This window comes from Dipodomys merriami, unplaced genomic scaffold (assembly GCF_024711535.1).
Source record: "Dipodomys merriami isolate MVZ:Mamm:240054 unplaced genomic scaffold, mDipMer1.0.p SCAF_975, whole genome shotgun sequence".
In the NCBI taxonomy this organism is placed as follows: domain Eukaryota; kingdom Metazoa; phylum Chordata; class Mammalia; order Rodentia; family Heteromyidae; genus Dipodomys; species Dipodomys merriami.
The window spans coordinates 178,812-198,490 of record NW_027206596.1 but is presented as its reverse complement, the minus strand read 5'-3'; the positions used below and the strand labels follow the sequence as shown (position 1 = coordinate 198,490).

Genomic DNA, 19,679 nt, shown 5'->3' with positions numbered 1-19,679 from the left:
GGGGCCCATTAGTCCCCAACTCAGCCTTTGGTTCTTGTCTAGTTCTGTTTTAAAATTGGTACCAGTTTTAAATGTGGATCCTTGGTTTTTGTGTTTATCTGTGTTTTTGTTATTTATTTATTTAAACATCTGTGGGGGAATAAAAGTTCCAGCTGGGCTCGGTCACAGACCTGCTATGCCCACCCTCCCTGTGAGTCATGGAAGGTTACTGGGCTAGTTTGGTTCCCTTCAAGCCTCAGGCTGCGTTTTCTCCTTGTGCAGGCTGCCAGCAGTGAGGGTGTAAAAGGCTGTGTGCCTGGTTTGGACTTTTTCAGCTAGTCCTGACAATGTAACAAATTGTGAAGTGCTCTTGTCTAAAATTGGATTAAAAAATTCTGGCCAGTTTGGTTTTAGGTGACCCCCTCTCCAGCCCTCCTCCAACAGAAGGGATTCAAAAGACTAATTAGTGAATTGCCTTGCTAGATAAGCAAGCTCTGGGAAAATAAAGCCCAACAAAGGTACCCAGTTAAAAAAATACTATCATAAATTTTTGTTTAAAAACTTTAGAAGGTGTACATACAACTGATTTTGATTTTTGCGCACTTTAAGATCTGTGTGAATGTTTTGTGTGTGTCTGTGAACGTGTTCAAAGATAAAATTGTCAGCATGCTGTAACAATTGGGTGAATTTTAATTTAAAAATTCAGAAGGTTATGAGGTTTGGACATTACCAAAAATTTTTAAAAAAAATCTTTGCATTGTTTTAAATGGCTTTTTAAAGATTCTTTAACTTGCAAATTAGAAAATCTGGTATTTAAAAAACTAATGTTTTAAAATGCATAAGACTGTTTATACTGTAATCAAGTTATATGGCTTAACATAAATGCATTGGCTGTTTGGGATCTAGTTCCCTTGGCTAAAATTTGGGATAAATATTAAAAATTTAAATGTAAAGGTTAGTTTAACACTGTCAAAGATGGTACCTGTTCTGTCTGTCTAAAACTGATGATTTCATTCAAGAACCAAGAGAAGAGACAGGGGGAAAAACTAGAAGCCAACAGAAGACCTATCTTTAGGGGTGAGAGGTGAACAAGCACAAGTGCAGTTCAGCTGGTCATGCATGGTGGGACAGGTCCTGGGAGGAGTCCATGCATGGTGAAAGAGGGCAAGCTGGCAGTTCATCTAACCCTAAAGAGTCGGATTGGGTGTGTGCCCATTCCATAGAAGGGGCTGAGTGGCCCATCTTTGTTCTCTCTTTTCCCAGCAGATAGACACTGAAAACATGATGGTTAAAATGAGTGATGTGATGATCTGATTAGTATTGCTAAAACCTCCCCTTGGATGTGTTAACATTAAAATTAAAAAGGCCTTAAAAAGAGGGTTAAAAATTATTTGTATAATGTGACTTGTTTTTAATGTTTTACAATTAAGATATTTTTAAAAGTCATAAAGATGCTAAGTCTAGCTTTTTGGGTCAGTTATGATGATTGTTATTTGTGTGTCTGTTTTAAAACAAGAAGCCAAGAGGCAATGAGTGGCACTTGACCTCAAGATTTCAAGGGATCTTTTCAAAATGCAAATAAAAACTAAAGTATACAATATTAAAAAGAAGATTAATAGGAGACTAAAAAATAGGGAATGGATTTTTGGATATAAAGTTTAAAAGTAAAGTTGTTTTTAACATTGGCTTCAATGTGCATGGAGGAAAAAATTAGGATTACCAAAATAATTGCTATTCCAGTTTGGTCTTATAGGTTGTTTTTTTTTTTTTTTTAAGTTTCCAGCAAGCCCAGAGCAAAGCACAGAGGATTCTTACAAGTTGTCCGATGTAACTTTGACTCTTAATAAGTTTCAGGTAAGAGCATGCTTAAAAGCTACTTATATGTTGACCACCTTGTTGCTTTTAATTGGAGTAAAATGGCCTTTTTAAAGACTCATTGATCTGCAAACTGGTTCAAAGCCAACCCGGGCACAAAAAGGTTCCTGTGAGACTGTCACCTCTATTCAGCCAGCAGAGTACTAGCCCCGGACTAAAGAGTCAGGGGACAGTACTCAAGCCCCAAGCTTGAGACTCACAGTGGCAGAGTACTAGCCTTGGACTGAAGAGTTAGGGGACAGTATTCAAGCCCCGAGTCTGGGACTCAAAGTGTCAGAGTGCTAGCCTTAAGCTGTAGAGCTGAGGGATAGTGCTCAGGCCCCAAGTTCAAGTCCAGTGACCAGCTAAAGGGAAATACCAATGAAGCATTTATCCCAAAGTAAAGAAGACACTCCTGGGACAAAAGCATTGGAGGAGCATCCAGAGGCAGTAAACCACTGCTTGTATGACAGAAATGTCAGATCCTAGAGTCATTTCTGCGTGGCCCTTCAAAACAGGTCAGAGCCAGGAGGTCATAGGAAGATAGTTTGGAAGCATGCCTAATGTTCATGACTACCTTGTAAGGGACAAGAACTTGCCAGTCCTCTGTGATAGTAAAAAGCTAATGTTATAAAATGTGGGGGATAGTTTAAATCTCAACCCCTTTATGTACCAAAAGCTCTAATTGGCAGTAATATTGAGCTGACACCAGCTACATGAAATTCATCTGCTGAGGAAAGTTTGTAATCCTGAGAGAGTGTGTTTCTATTGATATCTGTCTAAAGGCCTGCAAAGGTAAATTAGGCATTGTTTGGGATCATTAGAGATCACATTCCAAAGCCATCTAGAAAAATGCTTTTGCAAACCAGAGTGCTAAACAAGCTACACTGCTGTAGCTGGAGAAAAGGTCTGTGCAGTTGTCAAAAGTTAAATATTGTTCTTAATGACATCTAACCCTGATGGCCTCTTTGTAAAATAGGCTAAGGTTATAGGTTCCTGGCTAGGTAAGATCAACGCCCCTGAAGTCAGCTTGAAGAAGTTAGAAGATGGACCTTCACCCTTCTACCCCCATTTTAAGATCAAGGGTGCAGAGTCAGTTTTGGAAAAATAAAGCAAAATAGATAAAATAATTTTTAAAAAAAGGCATAAAAAATAGTGTTAACAGTTGTCGGTGTGCAAGGTGTGGAGACTGCTTTTGTCAGAGATGGTTACAAGACTAAGCCTTCTGAGCCTTTTGTGTCTAATTACAAAAATATCTGGTTAGTAAAAAAAGTTGTGATGGGTTATTGTTTAAAGATCTTAAAAACCAGCAGGATCAAAGCCTGCCAAGCCTATGCAATGTATCTTTAACCAGTCTGTGTAGGAATTTACAGCCCAGCATGAGGTGTGACAGTCCCTTGGAGCCACTGAGAGACCCTGCTGCTGCTGCTGCTGCTGCTGCTGCTGCATACCCTAATGGGTAAAGTTCAACGACGGCCTGACAGCCACCTGGAAAAACTCCTGCCTGATTCCATCACCTGAGTCTGCTTCCTGGTTGACTGCTGCTAAATCTAAGATCTTGTGGGACATTCTTTTGGGTAATATCCAGAAACCCTCTATTCCCACAGTGGATATTGGGGACAAGTATATCACTGGCTTGCTTGCCTTAGGCACTTCAGTGCATAGTGACTGGAAATCCACTCTATGGTCGCAGCCTAGTTTGCCTCTGGTATGGTGATAACCTGAGTGTGTTATCAATGGAGGTAATACTCTTAGCCTTAAACTATAGCAAGCTTCTGCATCACAGTGGTGCCTTAAAGCTGTTCTAAGATAAAGGTTCCACAAGCCAAAGGAAAATTGGGCAGTTTTAAACTGCAGCCACAAAGATGCTCAAGAAATTGTAAAGAAAGAAGGTAGTAAAGAAAGCCTGGGAAAGGAAATTGGGGAAATTTGAAAAGTAAGGATTGTCTTCAAGACAAACCTCAGAAAGCTTAAGTATGTAGCAGATGGTATGAGTATGTCTTAAAATTGGAGCTTACAAGTACAGCTGGTATAAAATTAACTGTGATACACAGAGTCAGGACTGGTGGGAAAAAAATGTAAGGGGCCCTGGTACAGTTAATTTTGTTACAATCAGACATTGAATACTCAACAGACTGGTGTCTTTTGTATAAGAAAAAGATCAGCGCAGTCTGTCTATTAGTTCTGAGATCCAAATACCAAGCATTGAGAACGACTGACATCCCACAAGATAATATAGAGACACCCTGAATTTTAAGATTAAAATTAGCCCAAAGAAAAAGGAGGGAATGAAAGATTAAAAATTAGAATTACATTTCACAATAGCTAACTGCTGATTTTGCTTTTGTAAACTTGCTCGTCCTAGCACTAACCCCCTCCCTTCTGCATGGGAAATAAGGAATTGAGTAAAAAGTCTCGGAGCCCAGATGCCGGAGCCCAGATGCCGGCCCCTGGGACAAGGCTTGTGGTCATAGATAAAGAACACACAGGTATGTTTTCCTGGTTCCTGTTTGAAAATTCCCTAAGTGGCCAAATGGGACCCAAGATAGGGACCCAAGATAGGGACCCAAGATAAGTACCACCTGGCAAGTCCAGCAAACTAGGCCAAATGTTAATCAATCTCAACCCTGTAATTCTGTAAACTCCCTGACCCTTATCTCCCAGAGTGACTATCTCCTTTGAGCATCCGCGCCAATTGTTTTATTACAAAGAGTGTTATAAACTTCCCCATGTAGTAAAAAAATGACTGGTAGAGTGTATAGTGACCCATAATTACCAGACGCCTTGTGTTATGTGTAAATCTTGGGGTTTCTGCCTTTAAAAAAAGCCTGTAACCACTGCTTGGGGCTCCCTGTCTGCTCGGGACAGAGAGTCCGTTTGCGCAAACGTCAAATAAACTCCTCTTGCTTGTTGCATCTACTGGTTTGGAGTCTTGGTCTCTGGGGCACCCTCCCATAGACGAAAGTGTCCCAGGAGTCTGGGGTCTTTCAAGCAGAAGTACAAACATGATTTATTCCTGAACAATCAAGCTTCTTGTAGCCTGTTTCTCTCTTCCTATTTTGCTCCCAGATGCCCTGGAGACCCTGGTTTGAAGACATATTCTGTATTGTCAGGTGTGTGAGATAAATGACTTCCTTAGAAGAAAATGTGAATTTGAAGATTGAAATTGAGAAGGGAAATCAAACTCTTCCATCTTTTTTACTAAGGACCAGAAAACAATGATAATGACCTTACATGCTGAGATTAAGCAACTTTTGCCACCTGTGGTAATGAATTTAATTTTGATGCTGTTGTGAAATGTATCTGACATGTGTCCTGAACCCTAATTTCTTATTTTCTGAGAGCACCACCTATTCAGAAATTCTGATTTGTGCTGTGAATATTTACTTCCTGTAAAATGTAGTTGATTGGATATTTTGATTTTGTGAAAGCTTGGTTAGTTTGATATTGTTCTCTCATTTAAATTATTAGCAAGTAAAAATGAATTGAACCTGATTAAATGAAGTTCTTTCTGCCCATTTACTCTGGTACAGATTTCTCTGATTTAGGAAATCTACATTTTAAGTCATTCTGGATGCCTCACCAGGTCTGTGTATGTGGATGAGTCAATAAGAATTGCAGACTTTGCCACATTGATTTTGGAGCAAAAAATATCAGCTGGTAACTAAGCAATGATTCAGAAGACAGATGAGGCTGAAGCCATGAGCCCTCCTGCCTGTGTTCAGCTCCAAATCTCTTCTAAAACACCCCTCACTTTCCATGCAGTGGTTACTTTTTCTATCCAAAAAGGTTTCTGGAGCTTCATCTTATGCTGGCCTCCTAGTATGCCAACATGAGGTGAGTCAAAGCAAGCAAGGCAGATGTGGCAGAGGCATTTTTTGGGTCAGATTTGGGGCCTGAAATCTGGGACTGGGCATTGTCCCTCAGCTCTTCAGCTCAAGTCTAAAACCGCTGATCTAAACAGCTGCATATATCAAGTAGATTTAACAGACATCTATTGAATATTTCACCCAGCAGCATCAGAATACACGTTTTTCTCTGCAGAACATAGAACATTTTCCGAAATAGACCACATTTTAGGTCACAAAGGAATCTTGTCCAAATTCAGAAACATTGAAGTTATACCTTGCATTCGCTCACACCACAGGGAATAAAATTAGAACTAAACACCAAAAACCACCAAAGAAAGTCCTGTAACACATGGAGGCTGAACAACACACTGTTGAATCACCAGTGGGTCAGGGAAGAGATTAGAAAGGAAATTCAAATGTTCATGATATTCAACAAAAATGAGCACACAAATTACCAGCTCTTCTGGGACAGAGCGAAGGCAGTACTCAGAGGCGACTTTATAGCTTTGAGTTCTTTCATCAACTAATTGGAGAGATCTAAAACCAACAATTTAATGAGACATCTGAACCTCCTTGAAAAAGACCAGCAAGATAAACACCAATCCAGTAGATGAAAAGAAATAATTAAAATTAAATCAGAATTAAACTAATTAGGATCGAAGAAATCCATAGAAAGAATCAACAAAACAAAGAGGTGTTTCTTCGACAAAATTAACAAAATTGACAGACCCTTAGCAAATCTTATCAGGAAAAGAAGAAAACTCACCCAAATAAACTCAGAGATCAGAATGGAAATATCACCAGAGAAACAACCAAGATTCAGAACATTAAAAGGGAATACTTATGAAAACTATGCTAATAAGTTTGAGAACTTGGCAGAAATGGACCTTTTCATGGCAAATATTGACATGCCGAAACTAAAACAAGATGAGTTAAAACATTTTAACATGCCCATATCAAACATTGAGATAGAAACAGCAATAAGAGAAGTCACATTTAAAAAAGCCCAGGACCAGAAAGATTTGCAGCAGAATTCCACAATGCCTTTAAAGCAGAGCTCACACCAATAGCCCTTCAATGAAATTGAAAGAGAAAGTGCACTACCGAACTCATTCTATGAAGACATCATAACCCTTATCCAAAAACCAGTCAGGGACTCATGAAAAAAAGAGAATTATAGGCCCATTTCTTTGATGAACATTGATGCAAAATTTCTGACAAAATTTTGGCCACTCAACTTCAACAATTCATGCAAAAAATCAAACACCACGATCAGACAGGACTCATTTCAGGGATGCAAACCTGGGTCAATATACGCAAATCAATTAATAAAATTCATCAAATAAATGAGACCAAGGATAAGAACCACATGGTTATCTCAATAGATGCAGAAAAGGCATTTGGCAAGATTCAACACCCATTGATAATGAAGACTCTGGAAAAACTAGTAATCCAGGGAACATTCTTCAATACAATAAAGGCTGTATAGGACAAACCTACAGCCAGCATTATACTTAATGGTGAAAAACTAAAGCCATTTCCTCGTAAATCAGGAACAAGACAAGGATGTCCATTCTCGCCACTCCTCTTTAATCTAGTATGAGAATGCCTAGATACAGCAAAAACAAGATTCAAACATAAAATGGAAAGATGATGTAAAATTCTCCCTCTTTGCAGATTGAATGATTTTGTATTTAAAGAATGCCACTGACTCCACTCCCAAATTATTCAAGCTCATTCAAAACTTGGGCAAAGTAACAGGTATAAATTTAACCCTCAAAAATCAATGGCTTTTCTGTATGTCAAGAATGAAAAAAGTTTGGCTGGAATCAGGAAAGCAACTTTATTCATAATAGCTCCACAAAAATGAAACACTTAGGAATTAACTTAACCAAAGAAGTGAAGGACCTCTATGATGAAAACTTTAAAAACCTGAAAAAGGAAATCAAAACAGAACACAAAAAGTGGCAAAAACTCCCAGGCTCCTGGATTGGAAGGATCAACATCATGAAAATGGCAATATTTCCCAAGGCTATCTACAAATTGAATGTATTACCTATCAATATCCCAAATTCATTCTTCAAGGAATAGAAGAGACAATCCAAAAATTCATATGGAACAATAAAAGACCCTGGATAGCATAAAAGATGATTAACAGAAAGAAAAGTGCTGGAGGAATATCAATACCAAATTTCAAACTCTCCTACAACACCATAGTAATCAAAACAACTTGGTAATGGCACAAGAACAGACCTCAGGACCAATGGAATAGAATTGACATCATCCTGATGTCAGAATTTAGAATTGACATCATCCTGATGTCAGAAGCCAGTTGTTTCACACGTTTTCCTCTCCTGTGAAAGTCCTGAGTCTCAACCAAGAAGAGGAATTCAAAGGCAACCCTATAACCATAGGAATAGGTTGTCATCCATGTCAGCAAAGTTATACCTGTCACCATATTTAGTAAAATACACAATACCTCCATGAAATAGAGACAAAATAAGGAGAAGAAATTCACCGAACACAAGATTCTCTACACACATGTGTATCAATATAGATCGTACGTTTAAATTATGAATTCAAGACTATAGTGGACCACCTTGGCAATCAATGTCAGATCCTAGGAATAGCTTAGCTCATTAGTTGCTCACAGGTTAGTGTGTTCACCTTGGCTTATAGGCGAATTGGTCGTACTAGGACCTGAGTTAAGATCCCAGCACTACCAACAAACGGATGGTGGAGTAAGAAGCCAAGTGTGAAACTTGTTTTCCTTTTCTCTGAATATCCTGGGTGATTTTGAGAATCCTGGCATGATGGAGAACATTTCTACAAATCTAGATGCTCTGTGATACGATGTCATCAGTGTAATAAATTAAAGGGGTTTCATCTTAGTACAATCAATGGTAAATAAATGAATGAAACAAAAAATACCAGAACAACCACACCAAACATGTATGGACTGAACATCTATAGGTAAGTATAAATCCTATCTTTACAATGTATATAAATAGTATGTTTCCAGGGCTGGGGCTTGAATTCAAGACTAGTGAACAGGCCTAACTTTCTTTCTTTCTTTTTTTTTTTTGTTCGTCATGGGCCTTGAACTCTGGGCTTGGGCGCTGTCCCTCAGCTCTTCAGCTCAAGGCAAGCGCTCTACCACTTGAGCTACATCGCCACTTCTGGTTTTCTAGTGGTTTATTGGAGATAGGAGTCTCACGGTCTTTCCTGCCCTGGCTGGCTTTGAACCGCAATTCTCAGATCTCAGCCTCCTGAGTAGCTAGGATTACAGGCGTGAGCCACCGGCGCCCGGCTGTGAACAGGACCAACTTTCTTATGTTCAAACACGGTGATTTTCCCCTTCATCCACTTTGCTGCAGATTTACCCAGATCCTGAGTTCAAATCCAAAGCCTGGAAGAATAAACAGTGTGAATTGCAAGCCAGGGAGAGTAATTTATTTTACTTTTCTCAATATGGCGCTTGAATTCAGGTTGTGGCAACTCTGCCTCAGCTTTGATCACCCTAGTCTGGGTTTCAGCCACTAGACCTACAGCTCCTCCTGGGATCCTAGACCCCCAGGTCTTGCATGGAAAGCAATGCACAGAAAAAATATGGCCATTTTATGGTTACTTCCTTTGCATGGTGACCCTCATGGGTCTGAATGACACTGTTGCAAAGGGTACTTCACCTTGCATTGCTGAAGGCTGCCAGAATATCAGGGAAGCCATAGGCCCACGTGGCAACATAGGCCCTGATTTCGAATCCCTGTCCTGACACCAACGAATGGCCAGAGATAAAGAAAATGGTTCCCATCCATAGGATTAACGATGGAATATTGTCAATGTCACGGTTGAATGAACTGATCATGAATGATGCTCCTATAAAATTAGACAGCATCATTTCAGGAGGCTGATTGATTTGATTTAATATTTATGAAGCATTGAAAGAATATTATTACTTAAAGGAAAGCAATAATTTCAGAACACTGATTTCATTAATAGTTTAAGGATGAAAACAATTAATTAATTACATTACATTAATTACATTAATTACATGGAGGCATAATTAATACCCAGGGATTTGAAGGAATGTAGTCTATATAACTGAATATTGTATAGACATCTCTGACACTCTATAAAGATATATATTTATTAGCATACTGCCATCTGCATGTCAATCTTTTCTTATTTGGTCACCCCTCGGGCTTGATCTGAGGTCCTGGGAACAGCCTGTCAGCAAAATTTGTCCTAGGATGGCATGCTAACACTCACGCATTCATGAATTGGGCCTTGTAGGCTTGTAGGTCTTGAGTTCAGATGCCAGCACTACCAAAAATGAATTGTGGAGTAAGAAGATGATAGTGACACATGTTTTCCTTTTTATGAAAGTCCTGTATGTCAGGTATGAAGTGGAATACATATGCAGACCTATATCCTGTGTAATCAATGTATTCAATGTTTTATATTCCATAATAGTCAATAAAATAAATGGTCAATACATGAAAAAATAAAAAAAATAAAGTAATTACACTGAATGCAATATGGAGTCAACATATGTATATAAATATAAATCATGTATGTAAATTGTACATGAATAGGATGTTTTCTATTGGTGTAGATCTATTTGAGGCATAAGGAACAGAACTGAATTTCTTGACTTTAAGGCGGCCAGCTTCCCATTCCCACACAGTGCAATAGAGTTACCAAGACATTGAGTTTCAATCCCAGTCCTGGCAGAAAAATGGTACCTTTGCAGTATGTGAGGCCCAATTCTTAGGCATTTCATTATGCCTCAATTTTATGAATGTGATTGTTTAACTGCTTAATAAAGAATTAACTAAAATTGATCAGTGTCCTATAATATAATTGTGTATAACTTTATCCTGGAATCATTCAAGAGCTGCCCATTCAATCATGACATACATCACATTCCATTGGTACTCATATGGATAGGAATGAATTCCATAGGCTCCCAGCCATTTGGAGGTGGCAGGACCAGGATTCGAACTGTGGGCTCCAGCTCCCTCCACTTCAACCTGGGGATAGGGTACTCACCGTTCTGTCCAAGAATATCAGCAAGACCAATGATTAGATAGGTACCAGTGGCTCTCAGCAGTCCTCCTTGATACTTACAAGGCTGTGATGGGAGGATCATGGTCAAAGTCAGCCTAATCAGGAAAGTTCCTGAGACCTTTTTCCAACTTCAGTGCCAACAAAGCCAGAAGCCCAAGGCTCCAGTGTGGAGGGCGAGCCTTGAGCAAAAGCAGTGCACAGACTGTGCCCAGATCCTTAGTTCAAGGTCCGGGTCTGGCAACAAACAGACATATACAACAATCTGTGCAGCCATCTGCCTAAAGCAGGTCACCCTCTTGTCTCCAACTGAATTGGACATTGGTCCCTGGGATAAGGGCTGGGGGAGCCGCTGTCTTCTTGACTCAGCCCATGCTGCTTGCATCACAGAACTCTGGCCACACCCCCATTCTTTCATGGTTATTTCTGACCAATGGGATACAAGAATGGTGACCACGCCCACATTCCATGCTGCCTAGTAGCACCCTGGATTCCGTTAGTTTACAACACTACCAGCAATTGAGGAAGGTAGAGGTGGCTAAGTGGTGAGGAAGAGACTCAAGCAACTTTGGAGTATAGTAGGAAATTGAGATGCCTGCCCGCACCCCAGCTCCCTCCTCCCCTTCCCAAGTTGCAGGATTTTAAACCTCAGGCAATGGTGCACTGCCAACCAGGCCTAAAGCCCTGACCTGGTCCCTGGCCCTGGTTCTCTGCTCTTGGTCCATGTGTTTCGCTGCCATTGCTTCTTGCCCCACCTGGAGCAGCCTCCAGCAGCTTTTCCCAGCAACACAGGTGAGTGGCTTCCCCCAAATCACAACTAACTGTGATCAGACACCCCTCCTTGGGCACCATGACCCATGCTTGTTTCCTCACCCTGGCTCTGAGGAGCCATCTTTCTGTCTTGGGCATTTCTGAAACAGAGACTCAATATATGCTCTGATTGGACTGGATCGAAGTCTTCCTATCTGGGAAAGGTATGCTCTACCAGGCCTGGCCCTCTGTAGTTGGGATGGTAACCATGTAGCACCATGCTCAGTCATCGATTTAGATGGATTATCCCAAGCTTTTGGTCCACAGCAGCCAATTCTTGACCACAGGTGAAGCTCTGGGAAGGGTCACAACCATCAGAACTCATTCTCCTCACAGGACAGTTTGAGGAAACAAGGGATTTATACAGAGGGAATCTCTGGAGCATGGCTTGGCATGGAGGGAGTGGCATTCAGAGAAGGTTCTCTGCAATTCTGTGAGCAAATGACAGGAAGATACCCACAAAGGGCTCAGGTGGGGCCAGTTATTAATCATGCAACAGCTGGGGATTTTGAAACAAAACATGGGTCTCTTTCATCGTTACCCTATACCCATGAGGATGGGGATCCTTCACTGTGTTTAATTTTGCATCTGGGGAAACCGAGGCACAGAGAAGTCAGGTAACCTCCTTATGACTTCAACTTCACAGGAAGCTCGGCCTGACTTCACTACCATGCTCCCTAGGACAATGGGTGATATTCAATCCGCTTCTTGTGGTAGGGAGTCCAGTTCTTGTCAGTTGTGGGGCTTGAACACTAGGCATGGGCGCTGTTGCTGAGCTCCTCAGCAAAAGGCTAGTGCTCTACTACTTGAGCCCACAGCACCATTTCTAGTTTTCTGGTGGTTCTTTGGAAATAAGAGTCTCAGAGACGTTCCTGTGGGGGCTGGCTATGAACCATGATCCTCATATGTCAGCCTCCAGTGTAGTTAGGATTAGAGTTGTGAGCCACCGGCACCCAACCTAATTTTAATTCTGACTTTTCCCTCTCTCTTTCATAAAAACTGTTTGAATGGGTGCTGGTGAAGGGGGCCCAGCATCCCCATGTGGCTGGAATCCAAGGTGACCGTCTCATTCTGGAGGTGGGCTGTGGGTCAGGAGCTGTCTAGCTCAGCCTGTTGAAACAGCACCCTGAGGTAAGCCACACTGTGCCCTGGCTAGATCATGAAATTCATTGTCCATCCAGCCTTACTGGACTTATTGTATTGTATTGCTTTCTACATCATTTTCTCGCACCTGGCCAAACTTATGATACTTAGTTATGGAATGAAAATGTAATGCCTTCTTAAGAAAGTCATTTAGGGCTCTGGGAATGTGGCTTCATGGTATGGTGATTGCCTAGTATTCATGAAACCCTGGGTTCAATTCCTCAGTAACAGAGAAAAAAGAAAAACACTAGAAAGAATACTGGGCCACAAGTGGTAGAGTGCTAGCCTTGAGGAAAAAAATGCTCAGGAATAATTCCCTACCCCTGAGTTTAAGCCCCTGGACTGGCAAAAAAATTAGTAAATGGAAAAGAAAGAACACATACTTGAAATATATAATTGCTCCTTACATACTGACACCTGACAATAGCCCCTAATTCATGTACTTTAGTTATGTTAGGATACTGTGTTGAAAAAAGTTTTGTTCATTAAGTCACAGCAATTAATGCCAGGAATGTGCTTGGATGTCCGCTGAAGATTAATTCTGGAAAGTCAAGGATTCCAGCATTTTGTGTCATCACTGCTAATCACAAAGTGAAAAGTAGTCTGCGTGATTTTGAAATCTTTTTGGTCAGTTTTGCCATCAAAAAGGCAGAGGCTAATTAATAGTTATGACAGAAAATAAGGAGTAACTCCGGATGGAAGGAAAAAATGATAGTAAATAAGGTATACCAGAAACTGGTCTAGAGAACCATTTTTGGTTATTGAAGAACTATTTGTCAACTAGGCTTTTCCTCATTGCCTTTAGCATTCTAAATCTCTTAGGCTAGTTCTTAATCTCTGCGTGGTAAATGTATCTCCTTCTATGCTGTTCTTTCATATCTTATCTCCTTTGTTTTCTAAAAATCTCATTCTTTCTATATTTCTCTATGAACATTTCCTGATACTAAATACACCTATACAGATGTCACAGGATGCTAATGTAAGGGTCCCATAGCTCATGATTCATTAATGTAACAAACTGGAAAAGGAGGACATATTTACTGCTACCTCAATTTTTTTGAAAAGCTGCAATGTCATCATTTGGTTAAAATTTCAATTCTTTGTCTACACAGTGTGTCAGTGCACCTAAATGCAAATATGAAATGGGTGCTGGTGGTTTACACCTGTAATCCTAGCTACTCAGGAGTTTGAGACCAGAGGATTGTGGTTCAAAGCCAGCCTTGTCAGGAAAGTCCATGTGAACCTAATCTTCAATTAACCACCAGAAACCAGGAAGTGGTGCTGTAGCTAAAGTGGTAGTGAGGTCAACTTGAACTGAAGAGCGGAGGGTCAGTGCCCAGGATCAGAATTCAAGCCTCAGAACCAACAAAAAAGGTGAAATATGACTTTAAGTTTCCCCAAAAGGAACGACAAGATCAATAATCTTCCCAAGCAAAAAAAATTAATTCCAAAATGATTCAATGCACCTACTTTTGGTGAGTTATGTTATGGAATCTGTGCTGGACATATTCTCTAAAAACAAATCGTTTAGGGATACAGGTGGACCCATTGCAACAATAAGATGTACAAGTCATTATGTCAAAAAATGAACTTTACAACTTTGGTGGGGGGAGGATGGGATGGGGGAAGAGGGAGAGTATGGGAAGGGATGGGAAGGGGAAAAAAAGAAGAGGCAACAATGCTTGATAAGAAATGTACACATTATCTTCCCCGTGTAATTGTAACTCCTCTGTATGGTATTCTCACAATACAAAAGAGAAAAAAAATGTCAAATATTAGCTTTACAAAAAACATCTAATATTTCTTCTTTGAAGAGAGATGTCTATACAGTTGATGTCACTTGGCTTTCTTACTATCTTAGTTCGAATCCAACCATGGCAGTAGAGTCTGTCAAACTCTTATCTGTAATTACACAGCATAAAAACCACAAGTGTAATTTTAGTTCAAGCAGCAGAGCTTTGGGGGCAGGTGAGCAGGAAACAAAACTGTTCAGAGACAGGATCCAGCCTAGGAGTTCAAGCCCCATAACCAACACAAACTAAAAAAAACAAGCAAATAAAACCCCCAGATATTTCATTGGGACCCTCCTTAAAGGAGTACTGGTCTGAGAAGAGGCTTCTTTTGCTGATCATAATCACTGGATACTTTTTTGGAATCCTTATTCTCTGGAAAATTCAGGACCAAACTAAAGGAATTGATAACTGACTCCTGAAACAAGGGAATCATCTCAGGGGTGAAAATACCATCGATAAGACACTTTAAAGCCTCCATGTCTTTGTTTCTTACCAGTAGAATGGTTTTGGGGGGGTCCAGTCGTGGGCCTGAACTCGGGGCCTGAGCGCTGTCCATCGGCTCTTCAACTCAAGGCTAGCACTCTACAACTTGAGCCACAGCACCACTTCTGGCTTATTTTTGCTTATGTGGTGCTAACGAATCGAACCTGGGCCTCATCCATGCAAGGCAAGTGCTCTACCACTGAGGCAACTTCCCAGTCCCTGCAATAGAACATGTTTTAAACAACGTTATTTCCTTTTGTTCTATGCTGGCTTTCAAATGGCACATTATTTCTTTTTGTAATACTCTCAACTAGGAGTTTACAGAAAAGTTATATATGAGTAAATACACACACGAAAAAGTCAGGGACAGAGTTTCCTTCAAGCCTTGGGATTTTTTGAACAGTAAAAAGGAAAGCACAATTTAACTTGAACTTTGTCAATCCTCTATGTTCCATTCCTTTCCTGGGACCAGTTTCCACATCCAGTAGCAGTTACTTCCAGGAACAATCTACGGTGCTGCCTGAGATATAATGAATGTTTTCTTGCTTCACCGAAAAAACACAAGGACATCCTGCTCTGAGGTTACACGTGTTTCAGAGACAACTTAGTAAAGAGAAAATATGAAATTTATATTGCTTTTAAATACATTTTCCATAAGTATATTGAGTTCAAACTTTGTAAGTTCTCTATGGATTAAGGCGAATTTTAAATGGGAAGAAGATTCTCAGATCATTTTTTTGTGAGTGTATGTGCTGCGCATTATTTGCCAACTGTTCATGAGTTAACAGTAAGGAAACAATAGCAATAATAAGAGAAAGAGAAGTTTTGTGTTTAAGTATAAGGGTTCATAGAAGACTCTACAAATAAGACAACATTGAAACAATAAAGCCAAGTCCAGTATGTAGATTTATGAGAGTGATATAGAGAAAGCATTACTCGTACGTGGAACAGGAAGTATGAGGCCACTCCCTTTCTAAATCATGCTTGCTAATCACGCAACTTTGTAGACAGTAGAATGGAAGCATAATTCTGTTTTCAATGCAAATCAGATATAAGAGCATGGACTTAATTGGAAAAAAAAGATCATCCTGAGAGAGCAGGGATTATACTAGCCATGAACTGGTGGATAAGATCACATTTATTTTCTTTCCTTTACTTATGTATTTTTTGTTAGTGATGGTCTTGGCACTTGAACACTGGGCCTGGGAGCTGTCCCTCTGCTATTCAGCTCAAGGCTAATGCTCTATACTTGAGCCACAGTGCCACTTTCAGTTTTCTTGTAGTTAATTGGAAAAAGAGTCTCCAGGATTTTCTTGCCCAGCCTAGCTTTGAGCCCTGTCCTAAGATCTCACCACCACCCAGCTAAGGATCACATTTCTAACAGTGTACACACAGCATATATAATGTGCATGTTCATCTATCTTTATATGAATTCTTACGTTGAAAATCTAGGCTACAGCTTAGCCTTTACACTCACAAAAATGTTTGTAATTTAAAAGTTGATACTACTGGAGAAATAAAACCTAAGAATGTAAAGGAGTCTGGGAAGTTCCGTATGCATCCAGCCTGGGCAGAACAGTCTTTGAGAAACTATAATTAACCAGCCAAAAGCTGGATTGGAAGCATGGCTCAATACCAGCCATGAGCAAGGTTGCTGAATAAGATCTTGACGCTTTTGCATACATACATACAATCATACACATATATACAGAGACACATATATGCACTCACAAATACACATATGAAGCAACTCTCAGAATATGTGGAAAAGGTAGAAAACAATAGAAAATATGTCCTGAGTAAGATTGGAATCAAGTGATAATTTTTAATGTTAGAAAGTCCTCAAGTGAACCTTCTTCAAAAAAGTTTAAGAATATTACATAGATAGGGACCAGAGTCAAGTAATCATTATTAATGGGATCAGGTCCATGGAGGAATGAATCAGAGACTCCTGCAGGTACATCTGAAAATGTTCATATTCTGTGTCAAATGTTATAACATCTTTGAAAAGAGTATATGAACACTCTGAGCAGTATAGTGGATAATATTACTGGAGAAGTTCAGAATTGCTAGTCTGTATCTCGATTAAATAAACCAAGAAACTATGGAGGGGAAATGTGATACAAGGCTAGAATTCTAGCACTCAGACTAAGACAGGAGATTAGATAGTGGAATTACACAGTGATACCTTCCCTGGACCAGGTAGTATAATTTTGTCTTAATAAAACAAACCAAACAAGAAAGGAATACGCAGTTCGAAGTTTGGGCTAATATTGTCATTATATTTTGAGAAGTCGTTTCCTGTTGAAATGCAACTCATATATAATCCTCAGTTGTGTTTTAAATGTTCTCTTCATTACAGAACATTCTTAGATGCAAAATGGCTCATGATTCCCATCCAAAATTTGAAAAAGTAAGTAATCATCATTCTGATAGATTCCAAGGATAGGATGAAGGATTACAAAAGCTTAAGCCTGGAGAAATAGCAAAGTTAATCTAATGTAGGACTATGTAGATCTTGCTAAATTAGAGTTTAAATTTAAAATAAACATTTTGGTTTTGTTTGTAATTTCATATTCTATAGGATACTACAAAATTCTTTTAAGTAGAGGGTTTAATTGATAAAGTTACAAATGTTTCTTGCAATCTATTTGCCTAGAATATTCTTTCATGAGAATTAGAACTCAGTTAATAGATAATACCAACACTTCATGTATAAAATGAAAATGTGAATAATGTAGACAGAGTTGGCAAAAAATGGATGATATTAATTTATAAATTTAGAAAAGACGATTTTTTGAGGTTTTGGTATAACATGGTATGAAGAGAATAATTGTGTGTCATCTGTCTTCTACCTGTATGTAACACAGGTAGCAATTTCCTTAATAACGTCTTCTGTATACAGTGAGAAAACTGCTAGGTTTGGGATTTGTTTTTTTTGTTTGTTTATTTTATTAGTTTGACCTAGGGCTTGAACTCGGGGACTAGACACTGTCTCTGAGCCTCTTTGTGCGCAAGGCCCATGCCCTACCACTTCAATCTCAGCTCACTTGTGTCTGGCTTTTGCTGGAAAGTTTATTGGAGATAAGAATCTAGAGAACCTTCCTGCCTCGGTGGGCTTTTGTCAACGTCTAGTGCGTTGGAGTCCCTGGGTAAGGGTAACAAAATCACCAGGACACAGGGGATGCAGAGTGCAAACAGCAATTGCCACTGCATGCTGTGCTTTATTGTTAGTGGTATTTAATGACAAGCAAGCATGATCTTTGCCAAGATTTGGTCAGAAGACATTGACACAAAAATTTCAACAGATACATTTTTACTTGACCTATGAGACAATGTCTTGATATATTATTATCTAAACTATTTTAGAGCATGTTCAAACCAATCAGGAAAATGCTTGACCAGCTGGTCAACTATGATTAAGCAATCAGAAGAGCTACTTCCTCAGCTCCCAGGAGTCTGTGACATGTGTTTTGAGATAGGGAGAGAGAACATTTTCCCTCTCTAGCCCGGCATGCCAAGAACTTTCCTAATACTCAAACACAGTCCTCAGATAATCCTGAGGCCGGAGTCTGCACCATTCTGCCCCTTCAACATAGACCCTGAGTCTTCACAATTTCCTTCTTTTTTCTTTTGTTTTAAAAGTAAAGCTTTCCACAGAGTTATCATAGACGCTTGCATTGGTTTCATAAATATCAAATATAACAGTACAAGTGCAAACAAAATAATAACAACCATAATTTCCACACCACTAGCAGTATGTGAAATGCTTTGTAGTATTTCTTTTGGATCCAACCCTTCCAATTGTTTAATAAATGCATCAGCAATATTAGAAGCATCATCATTTGTAAATTGTTTACCAAAAATATCATGTACATCAAATTGTAACTGAGCAATCAATTGAGCAGCAGTAGAATTTCCATATAAATATTGCTGTATTACATTCTAATCATATATATATATATATATTATATTTTACATTAGTAATGAAAAAGGTAGTAAAATTGCAATCACATTTTAACAATAACTTTTTTTCACAACCAATAACTTGTTTCCTAACCATCCCACTGTCTGTTTAAGAAAATTAATCTGTGTTTGTAATAGAGTATCATTTTCTACCTGTGAGACCCACAATTCATGTGAATCCCGGTGACATTCTTCCACAAAGTGCTAATTTGTAAGGAAGTGTGTAGGGCAATTCCAGACACCGCAGCAACAGTGGTAATAGCAATTAAGTTTAAGATGACAGCTACCATGGCTCCAATCATGCACTATGTACATTGTAGTAGTTTGGTAAAAAATTCAATAACAACACTATCCAAAGGATTTTGGGACCATTCTCTTCCTAATTTAACAGTAGCCAAATATGAGTTCTTTGTTGTAATATCATGGTACTATACTGCCATTAAAATTAAGAGAGGAATTAATGCAAGAACACAGGCGACAATTAAAACAAGAAATAGTAGGAGAAAATGTATAATTTCCCACTAAAAATGCATAAGGCAGAGCTACACAAGCAGTTGCATCATAAGATTTGTACAAAGTAAAATTATAAGTGGATGCAGAGTTCACCGTCCCTGAAAACGATCCATTTGATAGCATCATGGGTTTCAGCGCCGCTGCGACCTTCCAAAGATGAGTCTGAACAGCATTGGGTGCAGCCATGAAAGCCCATAGAGCATCTGCAAAGCCTCCATCT

The 19,679-nt window shown here is 39.4% G+C and overlaps 1 long non-coding RNA gene across 1 annotated transcript in view; it reads left to right on the top strand.

Moving 5' to 3' along the window:
• Window positions 1-11,273: 11,273 nt before the first annotated feature.
• LOC138822012 (uncharacterized) overlaps window positions 11,274-19,679 on the top strand; it is a 53,430-nt gene continuing 45,024 nt past the window's right edge. The window contains exons 1-3 of the long non-coding RNA XR_011370292.1: window positions 11,274-11,543; window positions 12,585-12,692; window positions 17,343-17,393. This is a non-coding gene — a long non-coding RNA (uncharacterized lncRNA). The remainder of the gene's footprint in view (window positions 11,544-12,584; window positions 12,693-17,342; window positions 17,394-19,679) is intronic.